The sequence below is a fragment of the Thunnus thynnus genome, chromosome 2 (genome assembly GCF_963924715.1).
Source record: "Thunnus thynnus chromosome 2, fThuThy2.1, whole genome shotgun sequence".
Taxonomy (NCBI): Eukaryota; Metazoa; Chordata; class Actinopteri; order Scombriformes; family Scombridae; genus Thunnus; species Thunnus thynnus.
Genome location: NC_089518.1, coordinates 33,211,817 through 33,236,294, shown reverse-complemented (window position 1 = coordinate 33,236,294; position 24,478 = coordinate 33,211,817). Strand labels below are relative to the sequence as shown.

The window sequence follows — 24,478 nt, the reverse complement described above, 5'->3', positions numbered from 1 at the left end:
AAGAGGTTGTGTTAAGTAGCGCAACAAGCTAGTGAAGCTCTGTAGTGGCATCTGTCGTACTAGCAACTTTTCTCTTAGGCCACAGTTGAGGAAAAGTGCTGCACAGGATGGGCCATGGAAAAAAATAACTAATTGTAGCCTCCATTCAGTTATTTGTGTTTACAATTTCACTTTCATGCCATTCTTTCGTCCTGCTGTACCTCACTATACTTGGATTTAAAAAGGTTTTTATTCCCTATTAATATGGTATGGTTATTACAAATCAACATGTCTCAGATCAAATCAAACAAGTTTCACCAGCTCTTTATTCACCACATCAAGAAGTAGCTGATGTCGCCTTCTTCAAACTTCCAGCTGACTGAATGGGTTTGGTGCCCTCAACATGCAAAATAGATAATTCGAGAGCACTAATTAAGTAATTCGTGCGCACCAATTATTAAATCGAGAGCACTAATTAGTTTTTTTTTTTATCTCCACGGCTCTGTACTAAGCAAGAGTTCAAGCATAAAATACACACATGTTAATATCAAAAAAAATATTTAATCATTTAAAATAAGTTTAAAAGTATAATGAAAATAGTTTGTTGTCACATTTCAGGAAAAGTAATGTGATTACAGTTTTTAATGAAGTCACATTATCATTTCATTTGTACCAACATAATCTGCATTTCAGACACATCTTTTTGTAGAACTGAGATAAACAGCTGTTCACTCTCCGGATCGAAAACCCACTTTGTGAACATTTGGTCACTGCTGGAGCCACTACACTCTCCTTGTGTTGTCCACCACGGCTCTCAGCACCCTTCAGAGGCTGCAGACGGACAAACACTGTTCATTAGCCGCTGATGAGTCGTGTAGCTGCAACAAGCCAAACTAGAACAGAGGCTAATTAGCCAACAGTTGCCAGCTGGGACATCAAACCTTTGCGCTCTTGATGTGCGCGGGCTTAGCGTCTGTGTTGAGAAAGTAAGAAAGCTAAGTATAGAGAAAAGATCCCAGGAGAGGCATATTCAGGCCTCAGCTTTCACTGGCTGAGGTCTGCTTTGAGAAGTTTCCAGTAATGTGAACAGAAGGAGAACCGAAGGCGGCTGTTTTATTTACATGTGGAATGATTTCTGAATTTTGAAGACGGTGAAGAGTGCTTTCCTACATGTTTTAAAGAGGCTATTTATCATATCTTTGGAGCCAAGTGCTTATTGCTCTAGTGCCACCTGTCCAGCATCAACTCTTTTTCTTTGGATTTTCTGTTTAATACGATCAAGTTTGTACCTTTCACAAACTGATCTTTTTAATTCATAGTGAATTTCATGCCTGAAATTGCAAACAGTCATTTCTGAATATTAGATACTCTTTTAAATTAAAGTATTACAGTTGTTTCTTTCATTTGTGTTTGGGTCTGTCTGAGACATTGAACATGTCATTTAAATTAAATGGCAAACTATATCATTTGTAATTGCCCTTCAGAACAACACATGTTAGCATTTTCTGATCTCATGTCCCTTTTGCCCCCTTTAGAAGGTATTGATCAGAGCCTTTCAAAACCGTTACACATCACCATTGCAAAAATATAAGTGCTAAGATAAGATTTAAGCTAAACAACTTGGTTGGGGTTAGGAAAAGATTATGGTGTGTACAGCAAATGATCACCCATGCCACTGTCAATGACATTTTGTTGACCAACCACCACAATCACTTCCTCCTCCCTCTGTAGACACATTACTCCCTCTTTAGTTCCTGATGGACAAGAATCATAATTCTTACAATCTCTAATGTTCTTTGTCACTTGAACATAAAAAATGTCCTTTTTGGACATTTGCTGAATAGACTGACATTGTTTTTCTTGCAAGGACAGTCTTCATCACAACCTGCAATTCCAGCTGTGCAAAATTGCTGCAAAGCCTGGCACTTTTGGGGGATTGTGTGGAGAGCTCTTTGGATGACGTCTCCCTCACTCTCTTGTTTTGTTGTACCTGTTAGAAAGGGACAAACAACTCCTTTATCATCCTTTTTAGCACATGGGGTCCAGTTACATCCCAATCTTTCAGTGTAACCCTCCCCATGTTCAACCTGGCCAGAGGTCTAATCATCCAGAATAAGTGGAAACACCTGTGTGGGTGTGCAGGGCTTTAAGGTCGTGTTTATGTCATATGGGTTGGAAAGAAAAGATGGGAAAGATTCCCATGTTTAAGACGTGCAAACATTCATGTCATCAATTCAAGACGCTTGTATGTTTATAGAGTTGGTCAAGTGAGGGTTAAAAATACTGTGTAATGACAACATAACACTACATCCATTGAATTTGGGCTTAATCACCATGAACGATGGACTTTGACTGATGTGAGGCGTCCCTATTTGCTACACTGTAACAAATTTCGTTGTAAAATTACAGTAAATTACTGGCAGCTGTAGTTGCCAGCATTTTACCATTTTTTACAGTGTCACTACCATAATTTATTTTAACAGTTAATTGCTGTAAAAATTATTACAGTATTCAGCTGTAGAATGTGAGGTTTACAGTTTGATACTGTGGCTCGACCTGCAGTCATATACTGTATTTTACAGTGTTGCTATTGTTATCTACGTGAACAGTTTCTTACTGTAAATGTAAACAACTGAAAACTTTTCTTTCTTATTAATATTTATAAAAACAACTAAAAATTGCAGATATATACTGTAAATATCAATGTGTCTTCAATCTTAATGGTCCAGTAATGAGATCAGTTCATTTTTACATTCAAAAACACATAAACCTTAATTAACTATCACAAAAGAGGATGAGACATGTGACAGCTGTGCATTTATTCAAAGGTTTTCAAATATGCCAAGTATATTCAAGTATGCATGTTTGAAAAAATAATTCTCAAGGTTCATGCCCTTTCAAAGGGGGTCAATGTGAACCTGTTAATTATAATTTCCTGAACAGCAACTGCTTTGCAAACTACTGTTTAAAAAAATATAAAAGCACAAATAAACACATTGCAGGATAACACAAATTGTAATGCCTTCAAGTGTCCTCTGTTTTTAATTGGCAGATGGTTGGCATCCAGGCTTCAAGGCTCACAGCTCACTGAGTGAGAAAGAAACAAGAATGAAAAGAGTGGGAGAAAGAGAAATGAAACAACTGAATGGCAGAGATAAACATTTTAAACATGAGGTGACTTCAAGTTCTCCAGAAGAGTGGTGATGAAGATTCACTGTGAGCTTGTTTGTCTTCTTCAGAATTATTTTCCCTGGCTGGCCTCTGTTTCCCGCTCAGGGTTAATCACAATGAAGTACCTGAAAACAGCATGTAACATCGCCAATTATGTCCCAGGTTTTAGTACAGCTTGGCAACAAACTACAGTATATTTGCAGTATCCTAGCTGCAGTGTAGAAAAACACATGGGTTGAGCCAAGACAACCAATATAACCCCTCTGTCTTTTGGGGCTCAGCAGCAAACATATCTTAATCAACTTGGCTCCATATTTGAATAAACTTCAATTGTTATGTGCTTTATATAGAAGGCTATTGTTAATTATGAAATGCAAGTGGGATAAACAAGCTGTAGGTATAAACCAGGCCGGACTAGCATTAATATTCACTGATGTGTAGCTCAAGAGAAAACAGCCATCCAAAAATAATCTTTAAACTAGACTTGCAAGCAGCAGTGAGAATAATGTTTAAATACCAGTGATTCAAACTTACTGAACTACCTGAAAATGCTCTCTTGTGCCTGCCAGTTGCTTGCTGGAATTATACCTAATGTTCGGAAAAATTCAATATTGTCACTAATTGAGTAACCAGATGTAGTTCTATTTTCTCAATATGATGTTACTGACCTTTTGCTTTGATTGCACAAAGGAGGATGAACCATATTTCATATTTAGAAAGAACAGTACCTTACTGTTAGAATTTGGCTGTATTTTTACAGCAATTTATCACAGTGTAGATTTTCAGGCACTTCTGTATTCCAAGGTTCCCAGTTGTAATTACAGCTTGGAAGTTGTCAAGTTGGAGTCTCATAATTCTGATAACCTCAATATGACATGAACGCTGCATTAACTACAATTCATTACAACTCAACTCATGCTCATCTAAATGTTGAGTTATTTTATGTACCATGTCCCTGCAAATGCATAACATCTCCAAACTAATGAGCACATGTATTCTTTCATTTACTGTTTATAAAAATACAAAGAGTAAAGTTTTATTGGTGATGCAACACAGGAAATGAGATTGCTTCTTTCGTTTTTGATTACATGTTTCTGTTCAGTCAGCGCTGTCAGTTGGTCAACAGCGTGAAATCATGTGTCAGAGGTCACCAAAGTTTAACTCTTTTGTGAAATTCTTTGGCTTCAGAGCAAATCCACTGACCACTACAACTCAGTCAGAATGGACTGATTTGATGAACTGAGTCTGAAAATTTCTCTGTCAACAATGCATATGTCCAGGTCATCAGAAAAAAAAACATTCTGTCCAAAACAAGTAATTCAGCATTTTTTTTTTTTGGTCTCTGTGGATTCAAGTGACGTCAGACAGATATCTGCAGTTGCCTGTGCTTTTTAAGTGGCTGCTGACTAATACAAGTGTGTCTGTGCTGAGTCTCAGTTACGTGCCATGTTAGAGGTTTGTACAGCATCCACTGCACTGACATCACAGGCCACTTCAACACACAAAAAACTACTCTCCTGAAAAGCTGTTTACACCTTGCTAACTCCAACATCAGTCAGCAGAGCCAAAAGCAAAATTATTGAATGTTAAAGGCCTTCTGAGTGAAATGCAAAAAACCTGCATGTGTGCATGTTGTCCAGTGTTGGTGTACGGCTTGTATGGATCTTTTTGTGAAGACACGCCAGCTCAGTCAAGACAGGAAGATATATTTTGTTCCTCAACTGAAATACGTATGAAAACAAGCAGAGGAATTGTAGGTACAAAATCAGCCGTGACATCTTTTGTGAAACTGACTCTGCACACACACACACGCACACACTTTGTCTTCTTGACATCACTGACAGGGCATGTTGGTAGGGGATATGTGTTACATCCTAGAATAGATATGAACTGTCATCCAAAAAGAATCAAATACATGCAGCGATCCAGAACTCAGCACGAAGGCCTCCAGTGTGACTGTAGTCTCTCAGACACACACACACACACACACACATCACAAGATGCCCGTGAGCATGAGTTAGCAAGACCAAAATAAGGAAAGACAGAGATGGACAAGGACAAACAAGAGGTAAGAGACAAAAAGGATGCCAGTGCTAACTCTACTTCTGAGTAAATCAAAGCTCACAGCGAAGAGAGAAGCTCCTGTGAGCTGTTGTTCATTCTTGTCATTGTTCCACCTTCAATTTATCTGCCTCAATGTGATCTGAATCAATTTCTCATTTCAAATTTTAATCATGTCTGCTGTCATCTCAGCAGACCATCTCCTTGGCCAGTTTCCTACCAACACACCTGCTTCCCATTAGTAATCAGCACCAGTATGTAAATGCTCCCTATCCAGCATTGAATCCGTTGCCAGATTGTCTTTAGGCACTATGTTTACACCCACCTGTTTTTATGCACATTTTCAGTTTGCACATCTAAACACCAATACTTTGAGACAGAAGTTGGGAGTTTTTTTGCGCTTGGTTGAGATGGAAAAGTTTGCATATAGAAAAAGAGATGTGACTCAGAAAACTGATGGATTTTTTAAATAGACCTCAATGTTGCAGTTCCAACTTCTGCCACTATAGTGAAAGCATTCATACCATGCTGCTTCTCACCAACAAGCCCAAAAAATACAAAATAAAATAGGTGACATGGGGTAATCACCAAAAATGGTAATGAAATAGAGCTTTAGCAAAAGTTCAGTCAGGAAGACTCTTTTGTAAGAGACTTTTGCATGCTCGGGTCTGTAGTTTTATTTCTCAAACCATCTGTCACTCCCATCCCTCACACATGCTTACTCATAATTTCCTTGCTGTCATTGCCCAGGCATCAATTGAGACATCAGCTGTTCACATCAGCTGGTCATATCTAATCAATAGCACGGTGAAGCACCTTTTATCATCTTTTTAAATATGTTTTCTCCTTTTCTGCCTTAGTGCCTTCATGCTGCCGTTATGTGCACCCCCCCACCACCTCCCCATCACCACCCGTTCTTCACAGATTCATCAGTGCATCACTTCATCAACCTCATCAGTCTTATCAGCCTAAGCAGAAGTCATCAGCCACCACCAGCACCAGTGTCTGGACTCCATGGGGGGGATTTATCTTGCTGCTGCTCAGGACTTATGTCCCTCGATTCAAAATCTCCTCGTAGAGTCTTAGTGCCAAAGACTTTTAACATCATCTGTATAATAAACAATTCTTTTTGCTTCATTCACTTGTTTCTCCTGACTGAAATGCCATTATGTGTCAGTGCTTGATCAGCAATTTATCTTGTCATGTCTTTTCTTGAATTAATTTACATAGAGGTAGTTTAATTTGTGTTTTAGATGTGCCAGTGTTAGTTACAATAAGTGGCTAATTTTTAACTGCCATCCTACTTTCAGATATTAAAGGTACACTGTGGAGTTTTTGACCACCAGCAGCAATGTTTTGAATTGGTGGGCTCCCCATTTGTTTATTGTTGTTTATTGCACTGTGCCAGTGGGGGAAAAAAAGAAAAAAGAAAAAAGAAGATTGCCTGAAGGTAGACACAGATGTAAACAATGCAGGTTTTAAATTTTTCAAAATATCAGCTTTGTAAATGTTTTATGAGGAAGGAAATGCCTTCAACATATTTGTTAGACCTCAAGGACACACACAATGCATTTTATGATCACTGAGTGGGAATAGAAATTGATTCCCATATTTTGCCAGAATTTCAGAACTTTGAAACTTGTGCAACAATTTAATGGAAAAAAAATATGTAATTTATATAGCCACACTCTAACAATTGTAGTTTTATTTTTTTATTTTTTTTACCGTGTAAGGACGATTTCTGCCTCTGCAATTCTGTATCATGAATGTGTATGAGAGATGTTATTCATGCGCCAGTTTCCTCAATTTTCACAACCCTCTTGGCTTATTAACATCACAAAGAACATTGATTTTGATGGTATACGCTTTTCAGGGTCGCCATCTCTCATGTTTTTGGCATGAGATATCTGCTTCCAGACGTTGTCTCACACTCTCACGTCACCCAAACGAATATCACACCAATTACAGTAAGAAGAAGCAATAAATTAACCCTTTGATGAAAAATGTAGATTATTGTCTACCTCAGCCTAGAGGACAATGAATGTCAGTCTGCATTTCAGCACCAAGACTGGTCAATCATGATTACGACGTCTCCAAAATCTGGAAACACCTTTCATGAAAGTTGAGTTTTTCTTCTTTTTGCTTTGCTCTACAATTTCCAGTGTACTAGAGACTGAAGTTTACATCAAAGTACAACTTTTTATGTGATTAAAGCAGAGTCTGTAGAAACTTTGATATCCAATGTTGTTCACCTTTCATAAAATGTAATGCAGGTTTTTCAGAAACCTCAGTACTGATGTGTTTTTTGTGAATGTGTTGCACATAGTTGAATTTAGGCTCCTTACATTTCAATAGATTTAATCCCTGCTGCCATCACACAGCAGCAGAAACGATAAGTGCATCTCCAAAGAAAGACGCTCTGCAGAAATGATGCATGAGGGATTGCAGGGGAATCTTTTAAATCTTCCGACATCTTTTCTTCACATCAGACAGATTCATAGACACATTTCAAGTTCAACAGTCATTCAGAGTATAGTGACGACTGAATCGATTTTTTTTGTCATGTTAAGGGGATTATTACAAAGCCTTTTCAGTTCTACTGCCTCAGTGCAATCTCTTACAATATTTGCACGTACTGGCAAATTTTGTTCACATTATGTTTCATGAAAAAAATTCATCAACAAATTATCATCAATCATCTTCCATTGACAGCATATTTTTTTCTCTCGAATACAAGCCAGCCTTTCTCCTTGTGGTCCATTTTAAAAGGTTGGTTCACCCAAAGTACTCACAGCATATTGTCTTTTTCACCTTAAGTGGTATTTAGCCATGCAGAAATTTACCCAGGTTTTCTAGATATCATATCTGTCTCTGAGATTTCTGTCTCCATCCCAGCATAATAATGAGGAATGGAAAATTGACAGGAGGTGATAAATCATAGTTTTTTTTTCAAGATTGGGTTTTGGCTCCTCAACATTGCAGTAATAAAATAACAATAGAAATAGCAGTAAAAATAGTACTAAAAAACACAATAAAAATATAAATAATATAAATAATGTATAGTGAGTGTGAAATTGTGTGTGTGTGTCACAGACATACAGGCAACAGGCTGTTAGTGTCCATTATTCATAAGCCTGGTTGCTTGGTGGAAAAAAAACTGTCCTGGAGCCTGCTGGTCCAGGCCTTGAGGCTGCGGTGCCACTTGCCAGACGGCAGCAGCTGAAACAGACCATAATGTTCTTGTTTATAATACAGTTGGGAAAAGGCCAAAACACAATCTCACCTTGGACCCCAAAAATGCTAAAACCAACCTTGGTTCCAAGAATAAGTACAACGAACTTGTAAGCACCATGAATACGCCGGTCATATGAGAAAACGTAAAGGTCTGATATGGTCCCATTTTCCTTTTTTTAAGATATTTTACATGATGATGACGAGTTTAATCTCATAATCTGTTTCAAATGTTATAAACAACAAGCTTACAACTCATGGTGAAAAACAGGAAGTGAAAACATCTGGGTGGTAATAAAAAGGGAACCACGGAAAGAGATTTGTAGCAAAGAAAAGTGGTTCTTCTTGAGACTGATGAAAATACTACTGCTTGGTTTTTGGTGAACATATGAGTTCAACCTCACATGTTTTGGAAGCAAAGTCAGAAATTATTCTGATTAAATTTGTTAAGGAGCAAAGACACATGCAAGGCACAATCTTAATTTTTTCCTGCTGTCAGTCAGTGCAGCTGCAGATGTTTCAGTGTGGAAATCACATTTCAATGATGTGAAAATAACGTCATTGAAATAATTATTCATTTAAAGAATTAAAAAAGTCCAGCACAGCGAATCTGAAGCCTTTCTCTGAAGAAGATGTTTAGCAGCAAGACTTCATTCTGGTTCACATGATTTTAGATTCCCTTTTAGGATTTCATAGAGGATAAGTACCTTTAGATTAGATATGAAGCTTTACAATAATTTTTGTTTTGTACAAGTTTCTATCTGTAGAGTAGAGAAAAGAGGAAAGATATATTTGATTTTCACAGACAATGTGCGTCATCAGAATCAATTAAATTTTGGTTTTGCTTTGTTTTTGTCTTTTGGAAAAAATATATAACACTATTTAACCTTTAGAGAAGGCTGCAGTCTGACTCCTCAGACTTTGCTTACCCATTTTGACAACACAAGATACTCATGTCTAGACTACAGGAGGTAAATGGACCTTTTAGGGATAACTGCATATTGGCAAAAACAACAGCAAACATGAGAACAAAGTTTTACCTACAGTTTGCCTGCATGGCACTCAACCTGTGCTGACATTTCAGAAGTGTCACCATTAAATCTGAGGGCAGGCTTCTGTTTACCTTGTAAATCAAAGATTTATATTGGTTGAATATTACAGAATTTCTGCCAGTAAATATGCAACATGCTGAATAAAAAGTCCAACATATGGTGGAAGCCACAACAGCAAACCCCCAAACAATTACAGTACACAATGTCACAATATGAAACAGTGACAGATCATTTTAAGACACCTGTGGAAACTGAAACAGTGCAGCCATGTTGCCATGTGCACCATCATGTTTGTGTTTCTGAAATGTTTTCTTTGAACTCAGATTGCAGAAGAATCAAGGATAAATTCACAAATGTTTTTCATGAACAAAGTCCTACCCAGCTCTTCCCATCTATTTATTTTTCTTGTAGCTGCTCCTCTGATAAAAAAAACTAAATTTGACTGAATAATGAGCCTCAGATTTGTCTCCACAGTTTGGTTCAATCAATATCTGTGAACGAGGATCACTCGCTCCCGAATCCTGGAAACGAGACAGACGAGAGGATGCTCTGTGACGTCCTCGGGGGATGAAACATGGAGCTGATCCACAGGCAGCCGACCAGAGACTGACTGAGTTTAAAGGCTGAACAGCTGTTTGCAGCCTCTTTTTCACAGAGGGTCTCCTCTTTATCCTGCATTTAATCAAATACTGTAAACCTGCTCAATTACACTGCTGGCTTTAATGTGTTTTAAACAAGTGTTTCCCTTTCTTACAGCCTCATTTTGACTTTTTTTTTCCTTCACTACATATGATTTTAAAAACAGGTTTTTTTTAATTCACAAAAAGACATGCTTACAAGCTCTAATATTTTTTGTATCCATATATGTAATAGTTTCATATGAACACTCAACACACCATCATAATTAAACAACCTCAAAGGTCAACTGGTTGGGGTTTGGGTTAAAACGATCACTTGAAATGTGGTTTCTCCTTCTTTAAAGTTAGGCAACCTTTGCTGTCATAGCAACAGTAAACACCATGACAATTGTTGTTAGTTTTTAAAAAACTGCCCCGACTCACGGTTGGAAACATGACGCTTGTGGTTGGAAACAGAAGGTGAGCAGTGGTCTCCCGCAGCTAAGTCCACTTTTTACCATCTAACTACCTAGCCATCCACCCAACCCACCGCCTCCGATTATGGAAATTTGAACTGCGTCATTTCTCCGGGTCATAATTGCTACGGCTGCTAGATGGCATCTGTCACTCAAACGTAACTATAGGTCGCTTTTGCCGAGTGAATTTACGACCCATGCTGTTGTTATTCTTGTGAGGACGGGCTGGAACTCTAAAGATAATGTTAATCTGAAAGGGGAATATTACGATTTAACGTCTACAAGAAATTACAACAGTTTTTACACATCAAAGGTACTTTTCAAGTGGGTTGATCCCATGGTTTCACACTATTCCTCTGATTGACAGCTAGTGGTAGTAAGTCACCTATACACACAAAAACAAAAGCAATGAAGAAGTAGTTTGCTCGCAAGTAGACATGGATGATAACACTGAACTAAACCGATTTTTACAAGAAAACTCCACAGGGCGCCTTTAATCAGTGCATTATCGTGTGTTTTTTACAGTCAAAATAGATGTATGGATTTCAGATAAAAGGTAGTTTTCACCTCCATGTTTTGTCCTTCACAGAGTAAGAGCCGATTCTCTGGGTCTGTTATCCGGAGACACAGACTTACAAGTGTCCTGTGGAGTTTTCTTGTAGAACAAACAAGTGTTTTGTTTTCATTTCCTTCTTCTTTGTGCTTTAGTGCCAATTGTAGATCAGCAGAAATTGGTGAAAAGGTGGCAGACATGTGCTACACAATGCAAACAGAATGGGGACCCATTCATAGAAAACATCCACAGGGTATCTGTGTATAAGGGCTGAAAGCTACAGAGAATCTGTACAATTTTTGCCAGAATTGTCTAATTTTTCAGCAGGCAAAATGCTGTCAGTAAATGAATGAGTTCTACACAAAGCAGCTTTATGACCTGCTTCTATGGTTGTCTTTTAATCACACTTACAAAGTCAGCTCATGAAGTAAATCCCTTAATGAGTGTGCTCGCTTCAGCAGGAACACTCATATTATTGTTGTTAATGTTGTTCATTGTTAATTCACTCTGTCTGACTCCTTCCCTCTGGCCCAGCAGAGTGCATTGGGTGTGTTGTGTCTGGAGCCCTGAGCTTGGAGATGCTCCACTATGACGCTCCTCTGGGCCTTTGTGGCGAGGAGAGGAAACAAGAAGAGGAGACACGAGAAGAAACAAAGACATGAGAGGAGGGGAGAGACAAAAAAAAAGGAAATGAGAAAGGAGAGGAGGCAAGAAGAGGAGAGAGGAAACGAGGAGAGAGGACAAAGGATGAAACGAGAGGGTAGGACACAAAGAGAGGAGGAAAGGAGAGGAGATGAGAGGCAAAAAGGGATATGAGAGGGGAACAACTAAAGGAGAAGAAAGGAGACAAAAAAGAGGAAACGAGAGGACACAAGGAGATGAGAATAGAGCAAAGGGATGTGAGAGGAGACGAGACAAAATAGGAAATAAGAAAATAAAGGAGGCAAGAAGAGTAGAGGGGAAATGAGGAGAGAGGAAGTAATGGAGAGGAGATGAAATAGGGAGAGAAAAGAGGACAAAGGAGGAAACAAGAAAAAGAGAGGCAAGAAGAGGAGGAGAGGAGAGAGGAAGTGAGAAGAATTGAGAGGATAGGCAACAAAGAGAGGAGACGAGAGGACAGGAGAGAGGAGAGGAGACAGAAGATCTTGTTTCCTCCCAGGAGGAAATGAAAGGAGAGAAAGGGAATGTGAAAAGAAAAGGAGAGAAGAACATGAAGGACAGGGTGGAGACGAGGTTGCCAGTTTGACTTGACATCATCTATGAATTTTACATGAGTCATATAGTATCGGTGATGCAGCTGCTGCGAGCCTTGGCCTTCAGGACATGACCCACAAATCGACTGTCAACGTGTTGCTGCTTGCCGAACAAATTACCCATCAAAGTTATTTATTGAGCCACATCCAGGGGAAGGAAACTGTTTCACCCTCTGAGTCACGCCCTCTTCACGGTGAGGCCTCCGCCACAGTTGCACTCCAGGCAGGTTTCACTGAGGTGAGCCAGTCCATGTTGGAACCAACAGAGTTTCAAGTTGTATTTTATTGAATGTTGGGAATGGAAACGCATGAATAAAACCTAGAAATTCCTGTTTTTACTATTCCTGTTAATAGTGTAAGTAGAATAAATAGCATAAAGTCAACATCTCTCTTTTCAACCCAAAAGATGATCAGGGATGACCCTGATGAAGGCCACAAGCTGAAACGCGTTGGTCTATACTTGGCTCCATTGGAATCCATTTCTTTAAGATCTGTTCAGCCCCGTGTCAGGTTTGGATTAAAGTAAGTCACGGGTCTTGTACAACTTTCCAAAGCCATGAAGTCCTCTAATCCTTGCTTGCGTGTGAGGAAGAATACACGTACCAATGCAGATTTATCAATAAGCATTCCATTCTGTGTTATGACCTGCTGCTGCTGTTAACCTCGTCTTAATCAAGTGGCGTCTGGGAACAGTTTCCTACCACCTCCTGTTTCGGCCCCTTGATTTAGTTATTGACAACCAGCTGTCTGAATGCAGAGCCCCCTCCCTTAACCTTTGATGTCAATTCCTATCTGATCACTGTCTTACAATGCCTTTACCTATTGATCACAGCTGTATTTGCATACTGTCTGATCACTGCCCTTTGGCCCACTGTATATATGTTTCCCTGCCTTTTGCTCTTGGTCAGTTTACTGCCTCAGACCCTCTCTGTGTGTAAACTCTCTGGATTCTGGAAATACTATTAAACCACCACCACTACAGCAAACTTTTGAACTGGACTTGAATGATTTCAGCACGTGTAAGTGTGTAAGTGTCTATGAGTATGCGCTTGTAGACATTCATTCACCCTGTAAGTGTTTTATTCAGTCTGAGCCCAAAGAGGATTTGATAAACAGCATGTATATCCCCCTTGTCAATTAGCTAACATGTTGATGTCAGCATGGTCAGTATAATCCCTCTCTTAATGTACTGTAATAACCCCCCCCCCCTCCTTCCTCTGCTCTCCTTCAGTGAGATACTCAACACACACACACAACAGCTCCAGTGGGAAACAGCCACACAACAACATGACAGGATGCTGCATTAGCTCAGCCGTCATAACAGCATTATCAGGAGCTTGATGAAAGTCTCCAAGGCTTTGGAAGAGACAACTTTCTGAACCAGCAAACGACTCAAGCATCGCAAGCATCGAATTTAGGTGCCTTCCATATTCATACCAAAGTTCCTCTCATTGTCGTCTTTTAATGTGATTTAACTTCAATTTTGAAAAGATCTGAGATGTGTAACGTCCTTGTCTTGGCAAAACATGAAACTGACAATAATTTGAGTCTGAATTTAATAGAGATTACATAAAAGTGTTAGGGAAGACATTTATGACATGTATTATTTTTTTTTATTTAACACAGTGAGGACCACAAATTAAATTCCACACCTTTTCTATTGAATTGAAGTGGAAGAGAACAAACCTGCAAGCGGCGACATGACCAGCATGAATGAGTAAAAGCCTGTCACTATAATAAAGGCATAGAGAAGAGGTGAAACGGCTCATTGCAACAACAGTCATACCATACTCACCTCTCTGCTTCTGTGAGTTTCTCTTTTTGACAGATACACTCACCAAGCACTTTATGAGGAACACCTGTGCAATCTAATGCAATCCAATACAACAGCTACAATACTACCTGGTCATAGTAGGCGGGTGTGGTGCACTGCAGTGCAATATATTGAAAGGTATTCCTAATATTTTGCCCCCCTCATGTATGTTAAAAGGTGAACAAAATATTAGGAACACTGTCCCTCTTTTCATCTTAACTCTTATTACTATTTTCTTTATGTTGTGTGTTGTATTTTATTAATACTGTAGCACTTTGAGTTTCTCTATGAATGAAAAGTGAAGTACAAATTAAATGTATTATTAAAAATCACTGGGGCAAAAATAGGACTAGAATATAAGACAAACTTATGATGAAACATAGCAGCTTGACATCAGCTTAGCACAGAGTGATCACTCATGACGTGTTTCAACTTGAGTATTTTGCTCACACTGGAGAGGATGTCCTTCGGTGCAATCCTTCCTGTCACAACAGATCAACACAGACAAAACACTACAGAACAATATACATTAATTACAGTGAACCATCATGAAAGGTTGCATTGCTTTTGAGATATTATGGATTTCAGGGACCTCAGCATCCCTATTTTTCATATGCTAATCAGTTCCAGTCACTTCTACTTTGTCATTCCTTTGTCTGGTATTGAGTTTCTGTCAGTTAAAGTAAACATATCATGACAGAAAAGAGAGATACTTCCTCTTATCGGCTGAAAAGTATGTAAGTATTTTTGTAAGTATTTTTTTCCCTCTCTATTCCAAACAAACAGTATTGCTTTTGCACATTGAAAAAAAATTATATTCACAAAGTTAGTCAGCTTTATGTAATTTCACTCTGAGCCTCACAGGAAGAACAAGAATAAGGACAACCATCCTCACTGCCAGAACTCTCATATCGACAGTAATCACAACAACACTTTCCTACCGCCTGTCCACAGCTTCCCTCTGGTTTCATGGGAGACAGCAAGTGTCAGGGCCAAGATGGCGGCTAATGATGCGTAGCTTGCCAGGGGACTAAGACAAGGCTGCCATTTCAGCCGGGGGAAGGTCCTGTCTGGGGCCACTAATGCATCCAAGACATCTGATGACACAAACTCAGCCATCCAGAGGATCTGTCAGTCCAGCCGTCCCTCCAGCTGTTCAGCCACAATGTGTCCTTCCTGGGGGAGCTGTGGAGCAGAGTGTGTGTTTATGATTTTGTGTGTGTGTGTGTGTGTGTGTGTGTGTGTGTGTACTGAGGGGAAGTACAAGATGATTTTCATGACTGGCATCAGTAGGGACAACAGATCTTTGTGGTCTCCAGTGGGCTTAATGATGATGAGGGGAGGATATGAAGATTAACAGTAAGCCCTGAGGAGTGTGTGTGCGCGAGTTAGTGTGAGTTTGTTTGCACACTTGGTGGGTGAATGCACGTTATGTAAAACTGCTCCCAATGCACATTGCATATTAGCTAAATGTCTCATCTGTAAAAGTTTAATAATGTCTGGTTTCGCCAAATTCTACAGCAAACAACTGAGAAGAACCAAGACGTCTCACCCGCAGTCAGTGACGGTGACATGAAACAGACATTGACATTAAAGGAGTGGGTAGAGATTACATAAAAGTGTGGGTAAGTCACTTTCAGGGACACACACCAAACTTAAGACCAGTTAACTGGGAACGGCTTGTGCAACTGGGGACGAAAGTCATGTCCGCAATTGGTAAATCACTGATTTTTGGGTCAGTGGTTAAGGTTAGGGTTAGGTAAGGTCTCCAGGAAATTAATGTAAGTCTATGTAAATACCCCAAAAGTGACTTATGTAAACCTGTGTGTGTGTGTGTGTGTGTGAACGAACAGATTGCCTTGTTTCGTACACACGAGAGTCCTCCAAGGGCTAAGTGTCTTTTTCCACCTCCTCTGTCTCCATGGTGAAACAAATGAGGTTCCTTCCTTGAGGGATCATTGAGGAGCATCTGTGTGTGTGTGTGCATGTGTGTGTGTGTGTGTGTGTGTGTGTGTGTGTGTGTGCGTGTGTATAACTCCAGGTGTCTTTTGCAGATCATGTTGTCAGGTAGCGCTGCCTGTTTCATCCCTGCTGTCTTAAATACTCTGTTGTTTGTTTTTACACATCTGCCTGCCAAGCTGCACACCTGCTGCGTCAGAATAATCACACACACACGCACACACACACACACACACATAATGTACACAAACACAAATTATCTTTAATTGGAGGGACAATCTCAGCTCATTTGTTCATATGAAAAAAATGTATTTAGTTGTTTAGTAGATATTCCTCTGGGCGGTCTGTTTTACAGCAGTCTAAGATGCCGTGATCTTATGCATTGCTTGAGTTTGTTTTATATATGTGAGTGTGTGTGAGAGTTTGTTTTGTTCTTCAGAGTTACAGTACTAAGCTAAACCTAAGATAGTGTATCGCCGTTGGCCTTGGTTTACATGTCGCAGCACTCATCTGAAAAAAAAAAAAAAAAGATAATAATCTGAAGCGAAAGCTGTTGAATAATTCAGCCATGTTTAAAAAGAATAAACTATGATCCTGCATGAATATGACCTGTTTAATCCCCAAAGAGGCTCCCACTTTCTCGCTTTCTTTCTCCATTCTCCTCTTTACTTCAGCCCGCTCCACTGTAAATGATGGAGGGCTCTTTCTGTGTTTCATTTTTGTAATTCATCAAAATACTTTACTCTCATCAAAACTTACCAGTTGTTTTGCAAATTTGTGCCATTTTCTACATGACTGCTTACCTTTTTCTGAGGCATACTGGATCACATATTTTGTATGTAGCCACTAGTTTTAGTTAAACATCAATCATCAATGTATTTAGACTTATTTAAAAAGGAATATCAGAAAGCTGCATTATTGGTATTGCACATACATTATATGGCCAAAAATATATGGACAACCCTGCGATAACTGATTAAATAAGGGGATAACTGCACATTTTCAGACTGTCTGGCTGCTGGAAGGCATTAATTGTGTTGCACTCAGTTGTAACACAGATACTGACAGTAAGTAGTTGTTGTCTAAAGATCGAAAAAGAGCTGAGGAGAGAGAAGTTCAATCCCTTCTTCCGTTCTCACCTCTGCATGCCTGATCAATCATTGCATGAAGTGGGTGTGAATGTGGGATTACCAGTTTCAGAAGTTTACAGAATGGACACCGTGGGAAAGGTGTGGGGGGGGGGGGGGGGGGGGGGGGGGGGGGGTGTTTCCGGAGCTGTTTGAACATCACACTGAGTCAGGTGTTGTTCATGCCAAAGTTTGTCGGATGTGTGTCAAGTTACAAAACTGCAATTGTCTTCTGCATCTGACAAATCAAATGACACTTGCTCTGATGAGAAAATGCACTTTAGACTTACACAATCATCAGTTCCCCTTACCATTTAGTCTGTAAATTCCACATCTGAGATGAAGAAAAGAAAGGAAGGTAAAAGTAAAGAACGGATGGAAGTGACTAGATGTGAAGTGAAGTTAGAGGTCATACTGATTTACGGCGTGCCTCCTGTTGAGCCCACTCTCCTCTTCTTCTCTGCTCACTCCGTTGATGACAGAGGAGGCTCTTCTGCAGCTCAGCGCATGTCGTAGGCGCAGAAATGTGACCTCAACACACGCTGAGCCCATCAACAGCTCCAGATGCATCGACAGTCAAGAGCATTAACTCATCTGTGAACTTCTGACCCCTGCTGATGAGCTGTGTGGAGGTGCAGAGGGAGAGACTTTACATCAAACTTTAATGCTGATAGCAACATGATATAAGATGATAACGAGGCTTAACATAATGGAGTGAAATGAAACATAATGCAGAGCATGACACAAGGCAGCACAGCGCTGTGCAACAGCAGAGATAAAAGGGCGCCACCTGCAGATAGTCAGCAAGTAAACAACAAGAAAGAAAAAAGTTCACATTTTTACTTTTCATGTTTGAAAGGGAGCACCAGAAACAGCAGCAAGAACTTATCAGAGCCAGATTTTAAACAGAATTTTGAAACAAATTTTGGAGTTTTGGATATGGATTTTATCAAGCAAAGGTGTGATGGAAATAAATTTTGAGCACAGCTACTGAGGTGGACAGAAGAGTCAGTGCTCAAGGTTTTCAGTTAGCTCCAGATGAAATGAGTTACAGACGGGTCCCCGTGGTAATAAATCATGAACACCAGACTTGAATGATAAGATTCCTCACCTTCACCTTCTGTCCTACTGTACGAGCAGTCACAAGCAGATCAGAAGCATGAACGTGTGTTTTTTTTTTTCCATAAAATCTAGAAGGGATCTGCAGGCTCTGAAATTTTCAATTTTCCTCTGTGGCTTGATGTGATTTTGTATAAAACAGGGTATAAGAACATCTAGAGTTTCTTGATTAGATTATGTATATGTTTATGTATATGTATATAGTTATAGTCATAGTTATAGTTATTTTTTTATTGATTTGAAGATTAATCTAAATAAATATATACATTTGAATTAACTGGAACACAAGCATGCTACTTAAGGAAATGAAACAAAGGTTATTGCAAAGTAGAAACATCCCCTAGTCCATGTCAGTGATGGTGCAGTGAAGCTAAAGGTTTTACATGACGGGAGAAGTTGCCGAGGCTGCCCCCGAAATCAAGATCAGATTTTATTAAATACATTTTTTATACAAGGCCCCAAATGCAGGATGCACAGTGCTGGAAAAATGCAAATGTAGGGATTTCAATATAGGAAATAGTGCTGAAATGAGCAGCTGATTTATTATTAAAGTAATTTATCAAGTAAATATTTAAAAAGTGAGAGTCGTCTTGGTTTTCTCAGTTTCATATAACTGTAAATTTAATACCACTGTGTTACTGTTGACAAGACAAAAGACATGTATTGAATTTTTTTGTTTGAAATGTGCAATATAAACATAGTTTTGTTATCTACTATTATATATAATGGGTTTTTTATAGTATTATATAAGGCATTTGTCATTATTTTCAACAATTTTTAGACAAAACAATAAGAATTCATGAAGTTTTCCCATAAATTATCCAAGATCCAGATTCACAAGTAATAAAAAAATGCAAGTTGCAGCCCTAAAAAATGCACCATTCCACTACAAGTTATGTTTTTTTCCTTTGCCAAGTCCATTATTTTCTAAGTCAGAACGCCTATAAAGATAGAAAACTGAGTGCACTCTCTGTCTTATATTGTGCTTTACGTCATGATTTGAGAAAGGGGGTTTTTCAATCGTACTGAAAGTGATTGTGATTACATTTTGTTGGAAGACAAAACACTTCAGTATTGTCAGATTATCATGGGCAATGTGTGGACAGTAAGCAAAAAAATGTGTTAGCTGTCATGTTGTTGTGTGTTTCTTGTATTTGGGAATATGTACATATACTGCATAGTATGAAGTATGCAATAATGATCAACATGTCAAGAGGAGGTTCTTATTTATTTTTAAATTTAATTCATACACTAATATATAATATATTCATCATAATATTTTTAAAGTTGATTGTTTAAAGTATTTTTCACCTGTGAGACTTTACTGGTAATGCTGTTGCTATGGTTACCTGCAGTTTAATGCACCTTGTGCTCTTATATACCATGTTAGAAGCGTCCTGACATACGATTTTAACCAACGGACATGTGTTTCCAGTTGCCATGGCAGGTGCTTCAGGTGACAACACTGGAAAAATAATCTTTTCATGACACTGTAAGAAAATCTCAAGTACAAGTAATCAGGTGCTTGTACTGTACATACTGATTCATATCATTATCATATTCATGCCACACAGGTTTCCTTCACTGGAGCCAGCAGGGAGGTCAGCAGCTATGCTAGCGGTGTGTTAATGTACCCGAGAGCTACAGAGAGCTGGCCTCAAGGCCTCTGGACCACATCAATAATACAGCACACAGGGCCGATAGAAGCCAATCAAATATTCATTTATCACCCCTCCTCTCTTTGTGTTTCTTACAGGTCTGGCTCTCTCTGGCTGGCCTTTAACTCACTGAAAACACACACACACACACACACACACACACACACACATATTTTATAAAGTCTCTGTTCACATCTATCCCCTTAACCCTCAGTGCTCCTGTATTCAGAGTTCCTGGGGGAGTGTTTGAGTTATGTGTTACATGGAATGAGAGCTCCATTTGGGGTCAAATACAGAACAAGGTCGCCATATTGCTGAGGAAAGGCTGTCTGGTTCTGATGTTTGAGCACACATACTGTACATACAGTGTAGTCTTTTCTGTAGTGCGAGTACTCACCTGCATGTGCACTGATAGCAGTGTCCCTGCACAGAGTGAAACAATGAGAGGAAAACAGTTTGTGTAAAAGCTGATATAGTAGATCTCATTTCTTTTTCTGTGATGAGTTGCAGTGAAACATCACTGGAACAGGTTTCAGGTGTTTTTTGATGTATTTTAGTGTTTTTTTCTATGACTGTAAACAGAAACTTCACAGCAGATGAAAAACTTGTTTCTGTTGACCTCCAGTGGTGAAAGTTGATATGCAATTTTTAATGAAGTACATGAATTGTGGTGACTAAAATGTGATATTCACAGTGGTAGGAGAAGTATTTAAATCCTTTTAAGTGAAAGTACCAATACAGCAATGTAAAAATACTCCATTACAAGTAAAAGTCCTGCATGAAAAATCCCACTTAAGTAAAAGTGCATAAGTATTAGCAGCTAAATGTAGTTAAAGTATTGCAGTAAAAGTAGTGGTTTGGTCTCTCTGACTGATATATTATTATATATGACATCATTAGATTATTAATAGTGAAGCATCAGTGTTAGAGCAGCATGTTACTGTTGTAGCTGCTGGAGGTGGAGCTAGTTTCAACTACTTTATATGCAGTTAGCTAGTTTAGTCCAGAGGTTTCCAACCTAGGGGTCGGACCCCTCCAAAGGGTCACCAGATAATTCTGAGGTTCTGATACACAAATCTGTTTTCAGTTTTTGGACTTTTTCTCTAATCTTCGATTTTTGGTGAAATATTGGATTAAGCCAAAAAGGTTTGAAACCACTGGTTTCATCTTTAACAATGTGTTGTATTTTAAAAGCTTGTTATATTATCCATTGTGTCAAATCTTCATCTGAAAAGTAACTAAAGCTGTCAAATAAATGTAGTGGAGTAGAAAGTACAATATTTTCCTCTGAAATATAATGGAGTGGAAGTATAAAGTAGCATCAAATGAAAATAGTCAAGTAAAATACAACTACATCAAAATTATGCTGAAGTACATTACTTGAGTAAATGTATTTAGTTACTTTCCACCACTGGATATTCAGTGTTTATGTACAAAGTAGTCATCTGATTGATTTAGTAAAAAGCATTTCCAGTATGGACATGCTGAAGAATATTGCAAACATGGTAAAAGTTCCTGAAAACAATCTGGAAAATATTTTAGCAATACAGCTCAATATTCATCAGTAAGTCAGACACTTCTTGTTGTTCTTTGCTGAAAAGTCATGTTTTTTTTACTTAGAATCCATTCAGCAGATTTTTAAAAGATGCCAGAAGGAAACTTTAGGAATCACATGCACACAAAAAACAATACTGAGAATGAATTATATATTTTAAATGTATTTTCTTTATATATCTTCAGGACAGATTCAAAGTGTCTTAAAACCAATACAGCTGATTTTTAGAAAGTCCAGGCAGGATATTTGTGAGCTGTGAACAAAAATCCTTATCTTGAACATTCAGTCTTATCTTGGACTTAAAGTCACAAGTTTAGCAAACACTGAGATCAGCTCATTCAATAAAACATGTGAGTGTAAATGAAAAAGTGAGCAGATTATGTTTAGTGCATTTAGGGGGATGCTTGTGTGTTTGAAAATGTTATTCAATTTGTATTCTGTTACAATTAAAAACTGTCAGGACAAACATCAGTTTGATGAATAAAGACTGATTGATCTCATGAATATACTTATCAGTATAGTAATGAACTGCAAAACTGCATTTTGTCTTACCTACATTTTATATTCATATACACTGTATTTACATTTGGACACTTATGGAATATGGAAAATGTACAAATTATAATTAAACACAAATTCAAATATAGACACAAACTCATTGATGTTTCTTCACAGCATACAATAGATAAATGCCTTGTTGAGAGTTTAATATCAGTGTTTTTTCGTCTTTTCGTTTTTCAAACAGTTTCTCTGTCGTCACTGTGACCTGAAGTGTATTTAACTTTGTGATGCAGTAAACATCAGCCCCATTAATGTCTGTGTTTACATTTCTCACACTGTCCAGGATCCAAAATAAACTGGAAAGTCTGAAGGACAAGTAAGTTTTAGGCCGCATCTTTTTTTGTTTTTATTACCATTAATGATTAACCAATGAAAGAGGTGGATGAGGCTGAAAGTAGATTCTGACATTGTTGAACGGAGCCACATCTCCTTAACAGAGTTAAGATCTCTAACCAAACAACGCTCACTTGGAGGACTGTAAGAGGCGAGCTGAATGGAAAACAAAAATTGCTGAGTCTTTCATCTGAGAATAATTTGCAAAAAGGAGAAAATGGCTGAGAAAGATGCTCTTCTTGAACGTTTCCTGAGTTTCTGAGGCCACGACAGGGTATGAGATCTCTGCTGGAAAACACTTTTGAAAGTTTCCTGAGTTGCCATGTGTGTTCAGAGACTTTCAGAGATCCTGTGTCTCTGACCTGCAACCACAGCTTCTGTTCAAGCTGCCTGCAAAAGTTCTGGGAACAAGCGGAAAACAGAAACTGTCCCATTTGTAAAATAAAATCTTCAAAAGAAGATCCAGGAGTGAACTTTACACTGAAGGAACTAGCTGACTCTTTTGCTGGCAGACAGAAAGCTGAATCATCTGAGACAGAAAAAGGACAGAAGAAACTGATGGTGATGTGTAGCAAACATGATTTGTTGTTGAGGGTCACAGATATTGTTTTTCTTATTTTTGTGCAAAAACATGAAAACCTGAACCGTTGTTCTCATCTGAAAATCATTTTTTGAAAGATGTTGAGCCATTCAGGGTTTAGTTATTTTCTGTTTGTCCAATATTTATTAATGATTTAACTCCTGCTGTTGATTTTATGATTATGTTTCAATAGATTTGAATAGAATATTAAATTATGTTGTTAAATACTCTGATGCTGCTTTCTTGTCTTTAAAAAATAGATTTAGTGTGTAAGTTAGTTGTGTCACCTCTTAAAATAAAGATGAATTCAAAAGAAAATATGTATACAAAATGCTGAAACTGTTTCACATCATCAAGAGACAAACTTAACAAATCAAAGCTGTTAATTATCTTGGTTATCAGCATCTTGTTTTTAATCAAACAACATTGTATAGTAGTATATATCCACTGTACTGAATGCTTTGATTGTTTCAATTTTGTGACAGTTTCAGTCGTCAGATTTAGATTTTTATATTTTTGGGTCTTTTGATGAGTTATTTCAGTTGTGAATCTGTTGTTTTATTCTTTGGAAACAAGTGTTTTAATATAGTTTTATTTTAATTCAGTGTTTAATTCTGACAGTGCTTCTGCATACTGTGTGTGTCATTTTGGTGGTGTATACATGGATTGATAAACTGCAATGTTGAGATGATGATCAACATAAAATAAACAAAACCAACCAAAACAATTTAATTTAATTAGTTTTTTTCTGAATCAACTATATTTTATAAAAATGTACATCTGATGGATGCTGCTTGTCATGATGTGTAATTAAATCACCAGCAGGTTTTATTCTAAATGTGTGTCAGTCAGTAAAGGAGATACAGGTTGTTTCACTTTCTTTACAAACATCTATCAAATAGTCATGTGACTTTACAAAAGGTGAAATCTTACAAAACAATTATACAACCAGTTTTTGCAAAATACAATATTTTTATTTTATTAATGGTTTAAATCTCAATCGCTTATTTTTAAAACAACAAATTTCTTACTGAAACTGTTTCAACTTAAGTTTTCAGAACACAGTCTCATAATCTTTGTGTCGCCTCTTCAACATTTATGGACAATCTGAACTTATTTAGTTAATATTTCCTTTTGTAAAGTCACATGACAAATTAACTGATTGTATAGAAAGAAACCTGAAACAACCTCATACCACCCTGATGATGCTAAATGTTGTTTGTGTGTTGTTTTCAGTTTTTTGGACTTTTTCTCTAATCTTTGAGTTTCGGTGAAATATGGGATCATTTGAACATTTATTGAAATGAAACCATGTGAGAAGTTTAGAGGGAGACATCACTATTTGGTGGAGCTGTTAACAACTCATAGACATCTGAAATG

General features: G+C 38.1%; 1 long non-coding RNA gene across 1 annotated transcript; it reads right to left on the bottom strand.

Annotated features, from left to right (window-relative positions):
• Positions 1–520: 520 nt before the first annotated feature.
• Positions 521–2,076, bottom strand: LOC137172547 (uncharacterized). The gene is made up of 2 exons (XR_010925003.1): positions 1,830–2,076; positions 521–952 (listed from the first exon to the last, which is right to left on the bottom strand). It is a non-coding gene; the product is annotated as an uncharacterized lncRNA (long non-coding RNA).
• Positions 2,077–24,478: the final 22,402 nt, after the last annotated feature.